General features: G+C 48.2%; 1 protein-coding gene and 1 non-coding gene across 2 annotated transcripts in view; one reads left to right on the top strand and one right to left on the bottom strand.

Moving 5' to 3' along the window:
• LOC125942958 (uncharacterized) overlaps positions 1–20,214 on the bottom strand; it is a 773,958-nt gene that overhangs the window by 637,976 nt on the left and 115,768 nt on the right. The gene's annotated exons all lie outside the window — the stretch shown is intronic.
• On the top strand, positions 20,113–20,194 carry Trnas-aga (transfer RNA serine (anticodon AGA)). The gene has a single exon. It is a non-coding gene; the product is annotated as a tRNA-Ser (tRNA).

The following is a 20,214-nucleotide window of genomic DNA, read 5'->3' on the forward strand; positions in this document are numbered from 1 at the left end:
TACCTCGAAACATGCATGCAACACACCACAAAGACAGAAGACAAGCAAGAGTTCGAGTGCTAAGCAAGAAATACTCAAGGAACCCCAACACGAGATATACAGATGCGGCAAAATACCCAGGTAGAAGAGCCTACGCAATTACCGTTACTAACAACAAAGGGAATGAGCTAGTCGCTGCCACCATACCGGCCAGAAATCCAGAAACGGCGGAGGAAGTGGCCATCATCCTCGGCATCGCCACATGCAAGGACACCGCAATCATCTTGAGCGAACCGCAAACGGCATGTAGAAACTTACAAGAAGGCCGAATCTCTGCCGCAGCCGTGAAAATTCTAAAAGAGCTATCAAGACGCCAAGAACTACCCGAAACCTACGTCGTATGGACCCCAGGACACGAACACCTGGCAATAAACGAAGCAGCACATGCTGTCTCCTGAGAGCATACCAGTCGGGATTTCCTGCCGCACGGAATCCGGAAATCGACGAGGGTGGAGGACATTCCCATCAATTACGCCGTAATACTGCAACATTACCGACTCGAAAGAAGAGAATATCCTTTACCACATCCAAAATTAAGCAAGGAAGAAGCCACCAGCCCTACGCAGACTACAAACGAATACATATGTCCATGGAATTATCATGCACCGGATGCATCCCACTAAATTTTCATACCTATGCCGATATTGTGATGTACCAGACACCCTACAACACATGGTGTTGGTGTGCCCACACCGCCAGAAAAACAGTCAAGACGATGCCTCAGAAACGATATAAGCCACCGAAGAAACGTGGGAGGCAATGCTAACGGCACAGAGCCTGGAGGATCAGCGAAGTCTGGTGGACCGGGCCCGGGCTGCGGCATTAGCCAACGGCTTTCTGGACTGAGAGAGCCGCCCACCTAGGGCGAAGAAAGAACACTTTCTCGCTGTTTCTAGCAATAAACGTTCATTCCTCCTCCTCCTCTCCGCCTAATTAGATAATTAGTCTTATTTATTGATCAACTTCTCAATTATTATAGCTAGATTAAAAGTGTCAATGAGAAAATTGTAGAGAAACATGAAGACTCGCGATACAGCTTTCTATTGCTCAATACGCGCTACGTAGAAGTGTTTTTCCGAGCATGAAAGAAGCTCACGAATACACGCAAAGTGCCTCGAGCGGCCAGTCGCGCGGCAATATTGCTGTATTCGCGGGTTTCGTTCACGCTCGGAAATCCCTTTTATGTATCACGTATTGAGCAACAAAAAATTATAGTAGGAGTTTTCCATGCTGCTGTACAATTCTCTCGCTCACACTTTTTATCCAATTATAGCATTAAAAAAGTTGATTATTCAATTATGAAAATAATTATGTAATTAAGCATAATAATAAAATCTGAGTTTCTCCAAGCGACGGCAGACATTACCTTGGTTCTGTCCAGCTACGTGACATTTACATATTTTCAAATCTTGGTGCATGATAGTAAACCACCCAGTATATATCTTGTACATGCTGCAAAACTTGCACTAACTACTGTGGCACACAGGAGGTTCTCTCTTCCGCAGCGGCTTTCGAGGTTTATTTGACCGTGTGAGGTTCTTTGGACAGTTTGGAAATAAGGTGGGAATCCTTTTATCGAGCGCTCCGCGTAATATGCCATCGATATCGTATCCTCTGAAAAACTGGCTGGTGCAGACATGGTCGGTAGGCGTTAGAGTTCGGTCTGCTCTCAGATTTGCACGGCGCCACTGCTCTAGACGACCGCTGTCGGACGGCGCTTTGAATAAATGCACACGCTCCGCACAAGTCAGGTATCCAGAATTGCAGTTCGGAACGAAGCACTTTCTAGCCATTTCAAACGCCCCTCAGAAGGCCGCTTCCACCTTCGTCGAGGGCCCGTGGCGACAAATACCCAAGCACAAGCTCATGAAACGAACGCGAACAAAAATCGTGCCTTCAAAACAGCGCAACCGCACATGCAAGCAGGAAGACGAAGCAGCGGCAGCACGCGCCTTGCCGCCGAGGCTGGGACCTCATACCGCAGCGCCCTCTACGACGGCGCCGAACCAGCTGCAACCAAGCCGAACATAATCTGGACGCGAGCGAGCGGCGCTTTCGCGCGCGTTGGGGGGAGAGTGTCAGCACCTCTCCTTATTCTTACACCGTGCTCGCGAGTTATCCACCTTCTCTCTCAAAAGGGGTATCCCGTATAAGAAAAATGCCCGTGGCAGTGACAAAGCCTTTCTCCTTGTTGTGCCTACTGACATGCGTGACGACATCCTCTTTGCATGCCACGACGAACCCACGTCAGGACACTTGGGCTATTCGCGGACTCTCGCGCGGGTGCGCAAGCAGTACTACTGGCCACGACTTTCGTCTAGCGTACACCGCTATGGGAAAGGCTGCCGCGAATGTCAGCGCCGCAAGACACCACCTGTGAGACTTGCGGGCCTACTCCAACCAATTTCACCACCTAGGACCCCGTTCGAACTCGTGGGAATGGACCTTCTAGGTTTCCCTTTGTCCTCCGCTGGAAACAAATGGATTATTGTTGCAACGGATTACGTAACTCGTTACGCCGAGACAAAAGCACTGTCCCGCAGCACGGCTTCAGAAGTCGCAAAGTTTTTCGTACACCACATCGTCCTGCAGCATGGCGCCTTGTCGTGTGTGATCACGGACAGGGGCACATCCTTTACAACACGCATGATGGAGGACATTTTCAGACTGAGCTGCACGAGTCATCGGAAAACAACAACCTACCATCCACAAACGAATGGTCTGACGGAGAGGTTAAACAAAACCATTGCAGACATGCTGTCAATGTATGTGGACGTGCAGCATAAAACATTGGGACGAGATTCTTCCGTACATCACGTTTGCCTATGATACGGCAATAGAGGAAACGACGCGATTTTCACCTTTCCGTCTTGTTTACGGACGGAACGTGCAAACCATGCTCGACGCTATGATTCCGTGCGACACAACCGATGACATTGCTCCAGACGCCGAGCACTACACTCAGTACGCCGAAGAAGCCCGCCAACTGGCTCGCGTAAACATCAGTTACCAACAAGGTGCCGATGCACGACGTTACAACCTCCGCCGTCGAGACGTTGCCTACCGCTCCGGCGACCGAAGTCTGGGTGTGGACCCCTATTCGACGTCCCCGCTTGTCTGAAAAAACTTTTAAGCCGCTATTTCGGACCGTGCAAGGTTCTGAAACGTGTCAGTGACGTTACGTACGAGGTATTTCCGGATGGCGCCTTGTCTTCGCGTCGACAGCTTCGGCCCGAAATTGTGCATGTCGTACGGCTTAAGCCGTACTTCACACAGTAGCTCTTGTGCCGGTGAGGCATAGAGGCGATGCTTTCAGAAGGGGGGGCTTATGCCACCTAGTGTTTTGGGGAGAAAGCACACGGAGAAGACGAGAAAGTAGAGGATCCGACTGAACGGTTTTGAGCCAGGACTAAACCGCCTTGTCACCTTGTTCGCCTTGTCACCTTGAGCATCACAGGCGTATGCGAAGACGTGGGTTCGTGTCCTACCTGCGGCCAGTTGTTTTTTCATCCATTTTAATTTCATAAATTTATAATTTCTTTAATTCAATTATTAAGTACAAGTAACTTCCCCTATGCTGTCCTTGGTGTCTTTGTATTCTCATGATATGACTAATAAAAAACTGGCCCTTGGTTTCCTTTCTTCTATGTACGTGTGTGTGTGTGTGTGGGTGGTTTACCGGCTACTAATATTCCTCGTTAAACAACTGAACATCTGCGAAAATCAACAGTGAGATTATTAGGCAACAAATTTTAATGACACATATATCTTTTAAATTAACAACTTAAGCGCTCATGCTTATTGCAATTGCAGGGGAATTGATGTCTGTCACTACTTGAGGCCATACCTATAGACTAAGTCTATAGGTATATAGGTCTATAGTCTGTCACTAGTTGAGGTCATACCTTTGTGGTGCCAGTTTCTAGATATGACTCCCCAAGCTCGCAGAGAAATGCCATCGGAGTTTCAATTTCCATTGTCCGTACGTAACAAGTGGCCCCGCTCAAGATGCAGATTGAAAGGCGAATGGGAAAGAGTGCGCACAGATGCCAACGCGCGTAAACAGCCGAGTAAAGGCCCTTGGGAAACAAGCTGACCGCCTTCTGCTTCAGCGTACAGGGAACCCTCTCGAGTTCTAGGTTGAGCAAACATGTTGTGGACGAAGGATTGTATCGAGAGAAGTGGAGGGGCGTGTAGTTAAAGAGCCCCAGTCGGAGTCACCGTCCGCACTCCTCCTCTTCCACCCAACAGCTCTTAATTCTGTCTTTTGTTTTTGTTTTTTTTCACCCTTTCGGCATTGTAAAACACCATAGCGAAGGCCATTTATCTGCGCTCCTGTCCTTCGGCTGTTGACTCGGAGAATTCCGAAAGACCCAATCGAGCGGCTCTTATGGCGTCGTTATAGCGTACAGATGTACGTTTGTCATGTGCACACATTCAGTCATATACGATTATACTGAGCTACCCGCGACGTTATTCGGCCCACAGGAACTTTCGCCTTTATTCTGCCACGGAAATCACATTACAAAATTAAAAAAGCGACCCTCTCAATCCTTCCTTTCATTGTCCTTACCCGCCGTGGTTGCTTAGTGGCTGTGGTGTTGGGCTGCTAAGCACGAGGTTGCCAGATGAAATCCCTGCGATGGCGGCCACATTTCGATGGGGGCGAAATGCCAAAACACCCGTGTACTTAGATTTAGGTGCACTGTTAAAGTACTCCAGGTGGTCCAAATTATTCCGGAGTCCCCCACTATGGCGTGCCTCATTAACAGATGTTGGTTTTGGCACGTAACCCCCCCCCCTCTTTTTTTCCCCTGCCCTTCCCCTGTCAAGAAATCGAAGCAAGAGGCGATAGCAACCAAAAACGACAACAACAAAGTAAAGCGTACACACACTCAGACTGCCCTTAGCTGGTTTTATCGCGTTCACCATAGGAATTATATAGATGATGAAAAAAAAATTATGGAGTTCTACGGGCAGTAACGACGACCTGATTATGAGGCACGCCGTAGTGGGGGACTCCGGAACAATTTGGACCACCTGGGCTTCTTAACGTGCACCTAAATCTAAGTACAGGAGTGTTTTCGCGTTTCGCCCCAATCAAAATGCGGCCACAGTGTCCGGGATTCAATTCCGCGACCTCGTGCTTAGCAACCCAACACCATAGCCACAAATCAACCACGGCGGATGATATAGATGTCCGCGTTTCCCTGCAAGGGTTATGCGTCGGTGGTAGCTAGAACTGTCGAGGCGCGCTAAATAAAAAAAAATAAGAAAAATAAAAAAATCTAGAAGGCTCGTTTTGTCTCGGCGGACGGGGCTCTGCCGCAGCGGCGCAAGGACATCGTCCCTCGTTGACACGCCGGCGGCGCCGGGCGCTCGGCTGCGTGAACACGCGCGCCTTTTCCCGAACGGCGAGCGTTGCTCGCGTGTTGAAGTGTTTGCTGACGCACTCCAGTGATCAACACGACATCTGGCGCCAGTGCACCGCAGACAGTGGGCGAGGTCGTGTTGGCCAGCGACACTTCCGCATTTCCTGCCCACTTTGAATGTAGTTGTACAGCAGCTCCGGCTGTGCATTCGCCCTCATTCAGTGCCGTTCAATCATGGCCAGTTGATGACCGTTTGGTACTTTACAGCGACTGCTGTCATTCGTACTTTCAAGCCTCATTCGCGGTATTGCTGTCACTGTAGAAGCCATAGTATAGCTACCAGGCGATTATTGTTTTCAAATCGTCATGTCAACGACAGATACAAAAAAGGTCGCAGTTTCGCCCGAAAGGCGATGCATCGATTGCGATAGCAAACTAGTGGATAGCTATACGAAGCAAGGCTAGTAGTTTTATCGGTCGTATGAACTTGTAAACGCAGGCATATTCACTAAATAAACAAGCATAGCGTCACGCGCGCACAAGCAAACATGAACGCAACTTACTCGATGACCGCGGAAACGCGCTGTCAAAACGCTGTTACGCGGCAGCAGCAGCGAGCGAGTTGACCTTCGTCCTGCCGCACACATCAACGCGAACTAAGCCGCAAAACACACTGCAGGGAGGACTGTGCCCCCGCCGCAGATGGCTTTCAAGATACAGCCGCTCGGGTGGGTGCGGGCGGCGCAGAACGAGGCCTCCCCCATCCCTACCCTCCCCCCAGACCCTCGCGGAGCCATGCGGCACGGCGCCCTGTCGCTCTGGGGGCGCGGAGTAAAACGTGCCCGGCCCCCCTCCCCCTCCCTTCCCTCCGTCCGGAGCGTTGCTCGCGACTGGAATATGGGGTGCTTCCTTCCCGCTTCCCCCCCCCCCCTCACGTGCGCGAGATTGAGCCGCGATCGCCGGCTCACCCTCGCACGCTTATAATTGCACGCAGAGGATACGGCGCGCGGCGACAAATTTATCGGCCGTGGACTTTATACGGAACCTCACGACGACGGCGACGAGGACGGCCAAATGCGCCTGGTGTGTCCATGTAATTGCTATCGCAATAATAAAGGTTTTCTAGTGGTGAACATGCTTAGCCTGGTTTACTTCGGGCGGTTCGGTGCGCAATCTTTACAAAAAAAAGTTGCAGTGGCTTAGCTCGGCTATGCCAGGATATACGTAGCGTTAGCAAAGGTTCAGCTGATTATTCTTAGCTTTCCTGGTTGTCTAGATTGTCAAGGATTAGCTTGATTGTCATGCTTACTGCTTCTTCAATGACACACACGAGGTATACGTATTATGTGGCACATGTATATAGCCTTCTTCTGTTCATTCCTCGTACGCTCAACCGCTAATTGCCAGGCAACTACTTCGGGATCCGATGAGTCAAGCTTCTCCGTTCTTCTGCGCTGTTGAGCAGCATTTGCGCTCTCCTTCTCTATGGCTATACCACACTGGCAAACGCCAGTCAGAAGCGCAGCGGCTCCAGCGCAGTGTCAGACGGCGACTGCCCAGCGAGCGCGCGCCGGCGCCAGTGCGTCTACCACGGCTACGACGTCACTCCTCTGGAATGCGCAGACCGGCGGCGGCGGAGTGCGCGAGAGGTGCCGGCTCCGTTGGCTCCGATGCGCAAGCCGTGTGACATCACTGATCCTTGCGCATGCGCAGCACGGCTCTTGATGTGCCGCGCGAAACGGGCTTGGCTAGGCCAGTGTAGCTAACGCTACAAAAGTGATCCCTATAAAAAGAATTTTCGAGGGCCCATGCACTTCGTTATAAACGCGTTAGACTATTATTGGTTGTGCATACTACTACGACCTTTGCTGAAATATGCATCTTGATTACGCGATTAAGAAGGCCAATCGCCTGCTTGTATTTCTTAGTTGCAACTTTTAGGAGCGAAGCTCCTTATAGCGGCACCCGTTCCGTCCCCGTCGTAGTAGTAGTAGTGTGTAACCAGTCTGAGAAAAATGAGAAAAAAAATCCGAAGTTGTGTCCGTAGCGCGGAATCGAACCAGGGACCCCTCGCTTCTTGCGCGCGGCGTTAGCCCACTACGCCACGAAGCGCACATAGACACACGCACCACGATGGCAATAAATACCCAACATTAACGAAAGGCCGCGTTTCTAGCGCGTTTGTAACGCGTTTGTGCTAGCGCGTTACGGCCCGTGTAAGAAGCTGGTGTAAGACGCTGTGGCCTCTCCGCCTTACCTTCAACGCGTTTCGAACGCGCTGCCCAAGGCGGTGGCAAGTCAAGTTCAAGTCGAGGAGCGTTTATGAATACGGGGGGTATACTCTCTCAGCAGTCATGTGATGGCGTCGGCAAATGCGGTGCACGTTCCGGCATGTGTAAATGGCTGCGTAAGACGCTGTGGCCGCTCCCCCTTACTAGAGAGTACTGCACGTTTCTAACGCGTTTGTGCTAGCGTCCCCTTAAGCGGGAGATCTGATGATTCCCTCCGGAGCTTCGCCCACTCATCATCATTCACCCCGTGGATATGCTGTGACTTTTTTTTTCGCAAGCCAGTGTCCTTAAAACTAGTTTTATATTAGACCTCAGTCTGTTCAAAAGTAGAATATGCGTCAGCTATCTAAGTCCTGTCCCCACTCTTATTTAATATAGCCATGCACAAGCTCTCCACTTGCCTCGCTGCAATCCCGAACGTGGGTCACGCCATATATGCGGACGACATCACGATCTGGGCGCCGGGCGGCTCGCTTGCCATGCTCGAACCCTCGTTACAAAGCGCGTTGGAGGCAACGGAAAATTTTCTTTCCGGCAGGGGCCTTGAACTCTCCCTCGCTAAATTACAACTACTGTTATACCGACAGTCCAGACAAGGGGTCAGAAACCTTGGGCCTCTGAAAACTGTTCCGATAGAAATTCGAGCTAAGAATGGATATCCCATACCCAGGATGGACTCGATCAAGATTCTAGGTCTCCACATTGATGCTAAGGGCTGTAACTCGACGGCCCTCAACAGGCTCACTGGACAGGCTAGTAATGTCCTAAGACTTTTAGCCCGCATCTCAAATCGGAGAGGCGGTCTCAAAGAGGACAATCTGCTCACAGCTTACCAGGCATTCGTCTTAAGTCATGTTACCTACATCGCACCGTACCTTAATTGGGGTAAGGCGGAAAAGGCCAAGCTCGACTCTCTAATGAGAACTGGCATCAAGCGCGTGCTCGGCCTTCCGCAGTCTACGAGCACCGAAAAGCTGCTGGAGCTAGGACTCCACAACACTATCGATGAGCTAATAGAAGATCACACAGTGGCTCAAATAACGAGACTGTCGTCCTCTAAGCCAGGGATCAAGATTTTAGAAGAAGCGGGTATCCAGCCCAGACATGAGCCGGGGACCGAAATTAGTCTGACCCAGCAAGCCAGAACTTGCATCATGGTTGACCCCGTCCCACGAAACATCCACCCAGTGCATAACGAGGGTAGAAGATTCGCGACAGCCAAGTCGATCCTTAAAAAGATCAATCAGCACAAACTAGGGGCCCTCTTTGTCAATGCTGCCAGATATGACAGTGGGGATAAGTTCGCTGTCTCGGTTGTAGACGTGGAGGGCAGCCTGCTTAATGCAGCTTCTGTCTATACTAAGTTTGCACATGTGGCAGAGGAAGCAGCGATCGCTCTGGCTTTTCACAGCGGAAAAGTTCCCCTATCATCTTCTCGAACACACGCACAGCAGTTAGATCCTTCTCGGCCGCACTCGTGTCTGAACAGGCGAACAATATTGTGAACAAAGCACTTCAAAGAACTAGGGAGAGGAGCGAAGGAGGATACCACATCTCGCGGTTCCCAGCCCATATAGATGCCTCAGTTAACCCGCTCGTATGTAATCCTAACGAGCAGGCCCACCGGATAGCGCGCGATATCACGTACCGCGATGTCAGGGGTAGCCAGGCTCGGAACGAGGTCAACATCCACAAAGATCCATTATGTACTTTCCACGAAATAGTTTCCCATTATCGTCCGGCGGGAGGACATTTCCACCCCCCCCCCCCGCCCCAAATTGAACAAACTTCAACTAGCACACTCATACTTCTGCAAACCCGTTTGTATCCCACTCCCCGGTCCCTTAGCAGGATAGACTCTGACCACTCACAGTCGTGCTCCAAATGTGGTCATGACTCATGTTCTTTTGATCACATGCTCTGGTTGTGCCCAGACCTTAACGCCTCTCCACCCATCACGAAAGAGCAATGGGAGAAATCCCTCAAGAGCAGCAATCTTCAAATTCAACTCCAGGCTGTCCAGAGGGCCCACGACATCGCGACGGGACTTGGTCTCCCGGTCCCATCGTGGGCGGAGCCACCGACTTAATCTGGGAGAGCCTTCGGCTCGCCTAGATCTCAGTTCCTCAGGACTGAAATAAAGTTCTTGTCATGTCATGTCTATATAGGACTCCCACACTTACTTGCTGATTACCACCCCCAACTTCGTTCATAACCGTTCAAGTCGGTTTATAAGTGGCACGAGCATCGAGTGACATTTTTGTCTCTTGCGCAGCACTTCCTTCCGGTTCACCTCCTGAGACGACCGGCACGAAATTCAAAATAAATCAGAAAAAAATTTAAAAAAATAGCACAGTACAAAATTCATGGTCTTCATTATAGATATGATATCAGAGCATAAATTTAGTTACAAGTTCAGGTAATGTAGTATCTGGAATAATTAGAATTAATTAGCTCAGGCGAAATTCAAAATTAATCAGAAATAATAGTACAGGGCAAAATTTATGGGTTTCATTATAGATATATCAGAGCATAAGTTTCGTAACAAGCTGAGTTATTGAAGTGCCTGGAATAATTAGAATTATTTACTGAGACAAGGGGCGAAATTCAAATTAAATCTGAAAAAAAATGTTCAAGAAATACAGCCCAAAATTCACGGGGCTTCATTATAGATATATCAGAGCATAGGTTTAGTTGCAAGTTGAGTTAGTGAAGTGTCTGAGATAATTATAATTAATTATAAATCACTGATTACCGCACACCAAAGCACAGAACACCAACGCCGAGGTGCGAGTGCCACTAAGAGGCACCCAAGTCAAACATTAGGCTCGCCTACCTGTCTTGTTTTTCTGTTTTTTTTATTCTCTCAAAAAATTACTCTCGCTAGGCTAGCGTTTCCAAAATAAAAGAACACATTATACTTGTTTATCGCTGCATACGGCAGCGTGCTTCTCGTCTTTTAATTTTCCCGAAAATTGATTCTTAACGATAGTCTAAACGAGTTTTACTTTTTTAACCTCATTTTGTAACTTCGCGTGCATACCACCACATGAATGTCGGCGCGCCCAACTGAATCATTATAACATCCGCATTTCGATGGAGGCGAAATGCAAAAGCGCCCGTGTGCATGCGTTGTAGTGCGCATTAAAGAACGCCAGGTGGTAAAAATTAATCCGGAGCCCTCCACTATACGGCGTGCCTCATAATCAGAACTGGTTTTGGCACGTGAAACCCCAGAAAGAAGAACTAGCGTGCACTGGAATCACTTGCCTGACTCCATCTTCTGTGTTTGTGACAGCGTTTTGAAGTCTGCTGTTGAACACCTCTAGCAGAATTGTGTCCAATATATGGCGTACTTTGTACTAAAAACTATCCCACTTCCTTCTGTAACTCCGTACCGCCTCACGGTGTTGGAAGTACTTTAATGAATGAGCAACTAAGACTTCCGGGTTCCGACTTCCGCTAACCGTACTATCGCGCTAATTATGGATGGTATGCTAGGTACATGGTGGTCATGCTATGCCACTATTGTGTTGAAACGTTGCGTGCGTGCGTGCGTGCGTGCGTGAGTGCGTGCTTGCTAGTTCGCTCATCCACACCAGTGAGTGAAAGCTGTATCTGACAGGTGCACGTGATACAAAGTAAAAGCAATATTCCAACCAAAAATGCTTATTGTAATGGTGACCACTGTTGCGTTTAACTCATGCATACTCTTTGTAATGGTTTGTTATTGGTTGCGATGTTGCTCGGGTAATATTTTTTTTCGTTTACTTTGGAATTATGTAGAACAGCGAGCAGTGACGTGTTTGTTTTGTTGTGACAAGAAGCATTCTTACATAAAGGCGTTCATGCTACGTCGCCATCGTGCGTGCGTTGAAACGATGGGGATGACGTAAAACGTATCATTACCAATTCAAACGCATTTCGAGCGAAACGAGGATCTGTATTTATTTATTTATTTATTTATTTATTTGTTTAAAGTTAGTAGAGAAGAACTAACTACGTCTGCCTCAGTTATCAATTTGCTGAAAGCCGCGACGCTCGAAATTTGTTGATGCAACTCAGGCAGGGCCGAAGCCACTTGCGCGTCTGGAAAATAACGGCTCATCGAGAGCACACCCAGGCTCTGGAATTTCGAAACTGTGACGTCGCACTTGTCGGCTCAAAGCATGCTGTATACATACAAAGAGGAGCATCCGAAAAGTGACCAACGACACCTATCGCGTTCACACTTTTATACTTATGTGCGTTATCCCGGCCACGGCGACCGCATTTGGATGGGGGTGAAATGCAGAAAACACCCTTGTATTTAGATTTATGTGCTCGTTAAAGAACCCCAGGTTGGTTGGTTGGTAAAAACTTTTATTGAGTGTCCTGCAAATCGATGACCCGGGCTCAGGTCTCCCACGTCGGGACGTCCAGGCCTTCTGGACGGCCCAGATTTGGTCGGCGAGCTTGCATGGAGCTGTGCAGGGTATCGGCCCACCTCGCCAAGAGAACATCGGGATTAATGCCCCCAGTCTTTGCCTCACATTCCCAGGGCATGTGCTTTAGTGTAGCAGGTTCCATTACGCAGACCTTGCAGGTGCTGTCGTGATAGATCTAAGGTAGAATCTATGATACGCTAACGGGTTTGGTTAAGTGCCAGTCTGTAGCTGCCGCCAGGTGGTAGCTTGGACTCTGCATAACTTTTTGTTAGGCGGAGTGAAACTTCGTCGCGCCACATAGAAAGCCTTAGTTATTTCATTGTAGCTCGTTAGCCTGTCCTTGTCTGCGTCAACCGCGAGGGCTGTTCCGTAACGGTCAATTATGTCGCGTGCAGCGGAGTGTGCCGTCTCGTTAAGGTTGCTAACTTTAAGAGAGACTGCGCCCATGTGGGCGGGGAACTAGATCACGCTGATCGGGGCTTCCCAAGCTTGAGTTGTGCTTTGGAGAATCCGGAAAGCTTCCAGCGAAATTCTTCCCTTGGCGTAATTTCGGGCATCTGTGCGCCAGTCGCTCAGGATAACTAGCAAGGGCAATAGCCACTTACTCGGCCGTTTCGGCTTGTTTGGTCTTGATACTGGCTGTGTGCGTAGCTTCGCCGTCAGTGTTGACGACTGCCGCTGCGAATCGTCGGCAATCCGGTAGTCCAAATTATTCCGGAGTTCCCACTGCGGCGTGTCTCATAATGAGGTAGTGGTTTTGGCACGTAAAACCCCATAATTTAAGTTTCAATTGTGTGCGCTTGAATCTCTTCCATCGCCGGAACATTAAAGCTCCGAGCTTTCAGGCCTCTTGTAACCGCAGCTTTGGACACCACGTCGTCCCTTAGAAAAGCCCAGGTGGAGCAAATAGCAGTGTGTTGCTATGAGATGCAGTGCGCTTAAGCTGATGCACATAAAACAATGATGATGAACCACCAATGGGTGATGATACGCTAAGAAAGTAGATGAAAACTATCAGCGCATCGTTATCAAGCCTTCAAGCTTTCCATCTTTTTCTTTTATGCGCCAAGCATCTTCCATTGGGTGCTTAGGTGCCTATAAGGTACCCGGCAACGACATATTTATAGTACAAGCTAGCTATATGGCACGTCTGACATATGGCCTGTCGTTTTGGCAATGAGCAAGCGTCGAGTCAGAACAGTGGCTAGTCGGTTTAAAGTGTCCACATTGCGTTTCTTTAGATGGCAGTGGTTTTAGGCTGCGAAAGAGCATGTCGAAAAAATTACACCATCTTCCCGTAGGGGAACCCTGAGTAGTATGCGAAGCAGCCATGGGGTCGACTCAAGTTACCATTAGTTTTCAGATCGGCCTGTCTCCGCTGCCGTTTCGTGGCCGCGGCTCGAGCCCTCTTCTCCGCGGCGCTGTCCGCGGCGCTGACAATGGCGTTGACGCTGGCGCTGGCCGTGTCACTCATCGCGGCGTTGCGGGAGGAGAATGAGAGGGCGAAGTGAATGATGATGAGTGGGCGAAGAACCTGGGGATAATTCGGGCAAAACGCCGGAAGCGTTCTCCGGAAGCCGGAAGCTGGTTTCCTGAACCTGAAGCGGAACCGGAAGTGGACGCCGCACGGCGGAGGGAGGGAGTGACATAGCCCCGAGCATAAGATGCTTCGCATCTATAAGCAACGGCTCAGGGTTAATGTCTTCATGGCGGGCAAACGAGGTCAGGTCAGCGACTCAGTCACTCCAAGGATGGCGCATTTCGACGTTCCACCTTGGAAGGGAAGCTGGAACGCCATTTACGTTTTCCTGCGTGTTTTGGTCATGCGCCATGGCTTCCTGCGCGCGTCCATGTCTCTTCACTTTGCCCACTCTACTTATTTGTCATTGTATGCGGTTCCACAGAATTCTACATGATTTTTTATCATGTGCAAGATTCTCTTTGGTACACAGCTCTGTTTATCACTTCGCCCACCTTAGAGGTTTACAGCAGGCCTCGTTAGGCACCGAGTGAAAGTTCGAGCGAATGGCTAATCAACCGTAATACTTTAACTATACCTTTTTTTTCTCTCGCCTAGAAATTGGTTTTTGCCGTTGATTCAACGCGGTCATTTAATTATACTATTTTGTTCAAGGCGTCATTAGTATACTTGCTCCCCAGTCTGGCCTCGTAAACGCCCTTTCTCTAGCAATTTTTTTGGGGGGGCAGGTTTTATGTTTCTTTCTTTTTACGGCAATACTTAGAAGTTATATATTATTCCGCGACATCGAGATGCAAACTTACATCAGCCAGACTGCTTAGAAACTAGTATATGAATATTACGTCCTATTGCGGGTTCATGAATGTTTCCAACAATATATTTTGCGTATACTGCACTCCCATTTATACGTAGTTATCTGAGTGATTGCATAGAATCATGGGTCAGTACATACAAATAAAATTTAAAAACAATTAGACGATTGTTTTTTAAGAAAATCTTCTAATCGTCTAACACTGTCTCTTTAAGTGCCCAAAACATGCCGAGCAGCGAGAGATTCTTTTCAGACGTCTCAGAGCAGTGTTGTACACGTTTCTCTAAAACAGGAACGAAAGCTCGTCCCTTGTTCCTTCCCAATGTTGAAACTAGCTCCCGTTGCAAGTCCCTTTAATGCGAAAGGAACGCGTTCAAGTTACACTTCGAACATTGGAACGTGTCGTTACATTAACGTTACATTTCATTTTTTAATTAGGATATAGTGTCGGATAATCCTTAGGCGAAATAAAATGGGGAATTTAAATCTCACATCGAACAATGTATATTATACGAATATGAGCATCGCCGACAGCAGGTAATCTGTAGATAAAAAGAATCCAAATAAATGCTCCTAGACGGATTTTTTCAGGGAGCACCGGACATACTCCAGAATTGTCTAACTGCATGTAACTTTGATGCTCGTCTATTACAAGCGCACCACATATGGCACTTTCCACTTGGGCCTTCCAATGCGCAGTCAGATACTGTGCTTCAGATATGCAAATAGAAAGTTACTCACGTGCACCAATATAATTAAATTTCTTCCACAAGAAACCGCATCGAAACGAACAATACATAGGCGTTTAATGAATGCTGATTCAATATTGCAGTATGAGTGGATAAAATGTCCAGAATACATATTTGTAACTTAGTAAAGTCCCTTGCTTGAAAGCAGCAATGGTTGCATCTCGATGTTGGTGTCCGACAGACGAACCGGTTTTTTCGTTAGCACTACGTTGGCAATGTTGAAGAGTCGTTCCACCGAGGCGCTTGAGAGTACTGTCGCGTTGTACTTGAACAAAAGTTGCTTCAATTCCACGAGGTTCTTCATCTGCGACAGCGGGTAGCCAACTGGTACCAGCAAGTACCGCGACAGCTCATCCTTTGCCTCGGTTGGAAGGGTTTGGTGCCGGTGAGGACGTGAGGACTGGAAATTTTCCATCCGCCGCGAAGTCCCTCGAGTGGCGCTGCGATCCTGATGTCATGGTTCCTCTGCGGCAGGCCAGCATGGAGGAAAGAAACTACAGGAAGGAGCGTCACGTGACAATCTTGAAGCCTAGTCATAAAAAAAGTTACAGGCCGGCGCGGCACAAGCAGCACAGTCACAGCGTAAGCTGGTTGAGCAGCGCAAGAGTAGCTTCAATTTCGGCACCACGCACAACAAGGTCTTCGCGGCAAAGTGTCTTCGCCTCGATTTTGACGAGGGCGATCTGAACAGTCCGCCCGGCAACAGCGAGCTGCGGTTGTAATGCTCTCTGCACAGCAGCCTGCTGAGCCCGATGATGCCTGGTTGTAGCCGCGCACGTAGCTCTACGATTCGCTTCTTGAGCAACCCGCCGTGGTTGCTCAGTGGCTATGGGGTTGGGCTGCTGAGCACGAGGTCGCGGGATCGAATCCCGGCCTCGGCGGCCGCATTTCGATGGGGGCGAAATCCGAAAACACCCGTGTACTTAGATTTAGGTGCACGTTAAAGAACCCCAGGTGGTCTATATTTCCGGAGTCCCCCACTACGTCGTGCCTCATAATCAGATGGTGGTTTTGGCACGTAAAACCCCATTTAAATAAAAATTCGCTTCTTGAGCAGCGGTTCATACCTTGCGAGGAGACGCCATAACGTGTACTGAAGAGGTACCCAGAATACGTGGCGCACATCTAACATCGGGATAGCGTTGATTGCGGGCCTCGTCTGAATCGCATCTCATCGCACGCAGTGGTTGCAGGCACGTTAACTAGATGGCGCCACCATACTGCCGGAGGCTCGGATCGTCTGCGCCTGCGCGCCTGCCTAGGCGCGCAGGCGGAGAGGCGCAGGGCGCGTATAAAGGGAATATTTCTTCTGCCTGATAGCAAGCGCTTGCGTGGCTCCGTGGTAAAGTATCCGACTCCCACACAGCGGGCCTGATTTCGATCCCGGCGGAGAGCGGGTACTTTCTTTGGCATTTACCGCGATAGTGGCTTATTGATCCACTGATTTGTTTAGATAGTGTTCCCTTGTTCTGTTACCTCTTTTCATTTTCTTGGTGCTTGTCCTGGCTAAGATCTTGGTGTATCGGCGGCCCTTTCAGTGTGCCAAATTTCCCATAATCCGGGGCTAATAAAAAGAAAGATAGCATTGTTTGTTCAGCTGACAGTTAGTTTGAAGTTTAATTTTTCATTGCGAACGGAAGTTACTTAGCGTTACATCTAATTTGGCTCATTGAAAGGAAATTTACTTTCAAGATAATGTAGTAATACAACCGTTTTTCCTGCACTGCCCTGACTCAGTCGTTAAGACTCCCGGCTGTAACTCCCGCTGTGGCTTATTGGATCTCTGCTGCCTCAACAAATTATTTCCCGTTGCCGAAATGCTTCGGAGGCGTATGTATGCACGATATGCCACACACCTTTCACCAACATTGTTGATTCGGCAAGCATCATGAATCGCAGTCGGCTGCGTGAAACTAAGAGCTAGCAGGCGACTAGGCTGTGTTCGTGTCATCCGCTACTGCTGGTATATACAGGGTGTCCCAGCTATTACGCAGCACGATTTAAAAAAAAAAAGATGAACGGCGTTATGCAAAGCAAACCTAGTGCGTATTGTTTCCAGTACAGTGGAGTAGCCGCCAGTAATTTTTTTCGTTACTGAAATTTATATAGCTAATTGTAAATAATTATCTAACTCGAGAAGTACTGTCCAAATTATCAAAGTGTCATTGACAAAATTGTAGAGCAACATAAAAAACTTCCGATACAGCTTTCTGTTGTTCAGTACGTGCTACATAAAAGTGTTTTTCCGAATGTGAAAGGAGCCCGCGAATACACGCAGAATTGCCGCGCGAATGGTCGCTCGAGGTTACTTTGTTACTTTGCACGTACACGCGAACAATCCTGTTTGTCGTCTTAAAGATACGGCGGAATGACGGATCAAAATGAGAACGCTCTTGTGTATTCCGCGAAAATTCACACTCTCTTTACAATACAGGGGTTAAAATACGTACAGATATGCTTATCATACGCGCACACCTTCCGGTCATCAAATATGCGAGGTGGTATCCTGCACAAACTAGCGGGAGGAGTACGTACCAAGGTCGATCCACATAGGTCGCGAAGCTTCGGGCGAAAAGCGGTTCAGAACCAATTGTCACCGACATCAGCAAGGGTGGTTATGGGAGCAGCGATTGAAGCGCTACTATGTTTGAAGGGAATACACACTGGGAAAGAAAAAAAAAGCGTTTTTAAATTAAAGCGAGACGCAGTTAGATTCATTCAACGAAAATAAAATTCCTAATTCATTTTATATATGCATGGCGAGAAAAGATACAACTGTATTTCACTAGATCATTATCAATATATACCTTTTTTCAGGGCCCACCGTGAGAGCGCCCATCGATAGCGGCGGGCATTGACGCCGCTATCACTTGCAAGGCCATGCAACTCTTGGAGTGCGTGGAAAGGCGCGCTCGTAAAGTTCACCTGTTACAATACGCCCCCCTCATATGTGTTCTGTTGCATGTCGACGTTTGTCTGAATTAGGTGACGCGGGTAGTTTTATTGTTTCTTAACCTGTGCAGTCAAAAGTAGTGAGTTGCGACCGTCAGATACTTGTTTACATTAGTTGTTTTCGTGCGACAGCGCTGGCCGACGGGCTTGGCGTCCGACGAAAGGACGAGCACTCTACGCCCAGTGTTCGTCGGCCTCCAAAGAAAGTATGCTCTGTGCAGCGATGCGATTTCGACACCCGTACGGCTGATCTTTTCCGGTATCGCTTTTCGCGCTGAAAACTCGGAACGCCCATGAAGTCGAATGGCGGGGCTTTTGAATATACAGCTCTAGTGGCAGGCCTCCGAAAACAAATTTCGCGCCTATGAGAACAAAATGACGTCACTTCTGTTTTTGACGGATATGACGTCAAATTATTTTTTCTTCCGCCGGAAGTGTTCCCTCCACACACAGATGGCGCTAAGCCCCATGAACCGCCGGTAAGCAACCATGTTTTGAACGGATGAGCTTCTATGGAAGCTTCGCTACCAGGTATATTTACCTTGTACGTACAGTAGCTTTATTCGACGGCAATCAGTGCTAGTGCTTCGGAGGGCTAACGAAAGAGGCGTTTCTAACGAAAGAGGTATTTAGAAGTGACTCTAGGTGTTCAATACGTTATAGTACAAATACCTTGATAAAAGTGGACAAGAATCAGCCTTCGAAAGGCCGAAATCAACAAAAAAGAAATGCGGCAGAGTTTCGAGAAGTTCTCAGGCAGTGGTTAATATCCCAACTAGAAAATCGGCCCCTCAATATTACGCTGTGGCGCTGACGCAACGTCTCTACATGCGAAGTTCGGGTCCAAGATTCAAATCCCCGTTAGTGCTCTTTTTTTTCTCGTTGCTTATTTTCTTTCATTTCTTTCTCTTTTTATGTCTCTGACGTCACGAAGACATTTTCTCCACTTAGGCTTGATAGTGGCAAATGACAGCCAGATCAAATGCGCCGTCGGGTCATATGTAAATGTACAGTTATTGCGCTGTTCCTGCATTTTTGATAGTATTGTGAGCCCGAGGGCCGTTACAGGAATGGAAGATACGAACATGTGCAGTGGATACAGTATGAAAAAAAAAACTAAAAGAACAACACAGACTTCTTAGCAGAGAAGCAAATCAGTTTAAATTGCAAGCACTGTACATACCCATCTTCTTCTTCCTGGTGTTTGATGTGCCAAAAGCAGTTCTCATTATGAGGCACGCCGAAGTGGTCTCCGGATTAATTTTGACCATCTGGGGGTTCTTTATCGTGCCCCACAACGCAAGCACACGGACGTTTTTGCATTTCGCCTCCATCGAAATGCGGAGGCCGCGATTCGATCCCGCGATCTCGTGCTCAGCAGCGCAACGCCTTAGCTGACTAAGCCACCGCGGCGGGTCTGTACAAACCCACTCAATAAGTAAATAAATAAATAAATAAATAAACCGCTACACTTATGGAAAAGTTCAGACTTACGTATTAGTTATTGGTAAAAATAATTTCGTGTACACGTTGCAAAAATTTAACACCTGAGGAGTACGTTTGTTAATAACCAAAAATGTGCTAATTGAATTTCTAATGACTCACTAGAGTGGACATGCTGTAAATGCGATATTGAGGGAGAAGATTAATGAAGTCACGTCTGCTTAGCATAAATCCTATGACTAGTACCACTTTCGGGATACGACACATTCAAAATGTGCTACGAAATGCATTGGCGTTCTAGTTTCCAGTCTTCCAAACGCGTGCCTTTGACAGTTCCGAATGATCGATCTTAACTGAAACCCAAAGACATAATTTCGCAGATATTGGGGACGGATACCTCGAAAGTGGCGCTAGTCTTAGAATTTTTTGCTAGAATGTTAGGAGTACAAGGTTGGTCACACGTGTCACATGTGTGACACACAAGAACAAGATGATAGAACTGCATCTGTGCTGAGCAGAGACAACAATAGAGCAATAGACGAACAGCGGCAGTCGTGGCCGAGCGGTTAAGGCGATGGACTAGAAATCCATTTGGGTCTCCCCGCACAGGTTTGAATCCTGTCGTCTGCGTGTGAGTTCTTTTTTTTTTG

This window comes from Dermacentor silvarum, chromosome 1 (genome assembly GCF_013339745.2).
Source record: "Dermacentor silvarum isolate Dsil-2018 chromosome 1, BIME_Dsil_1.4, whole genome shotgun sequence".
NCBI lineage: Eukaryota > Metazoa > Arthropoda > Arachnida > Ixodida > Ixodidae > Dermacentor > Dermacentor silvarum.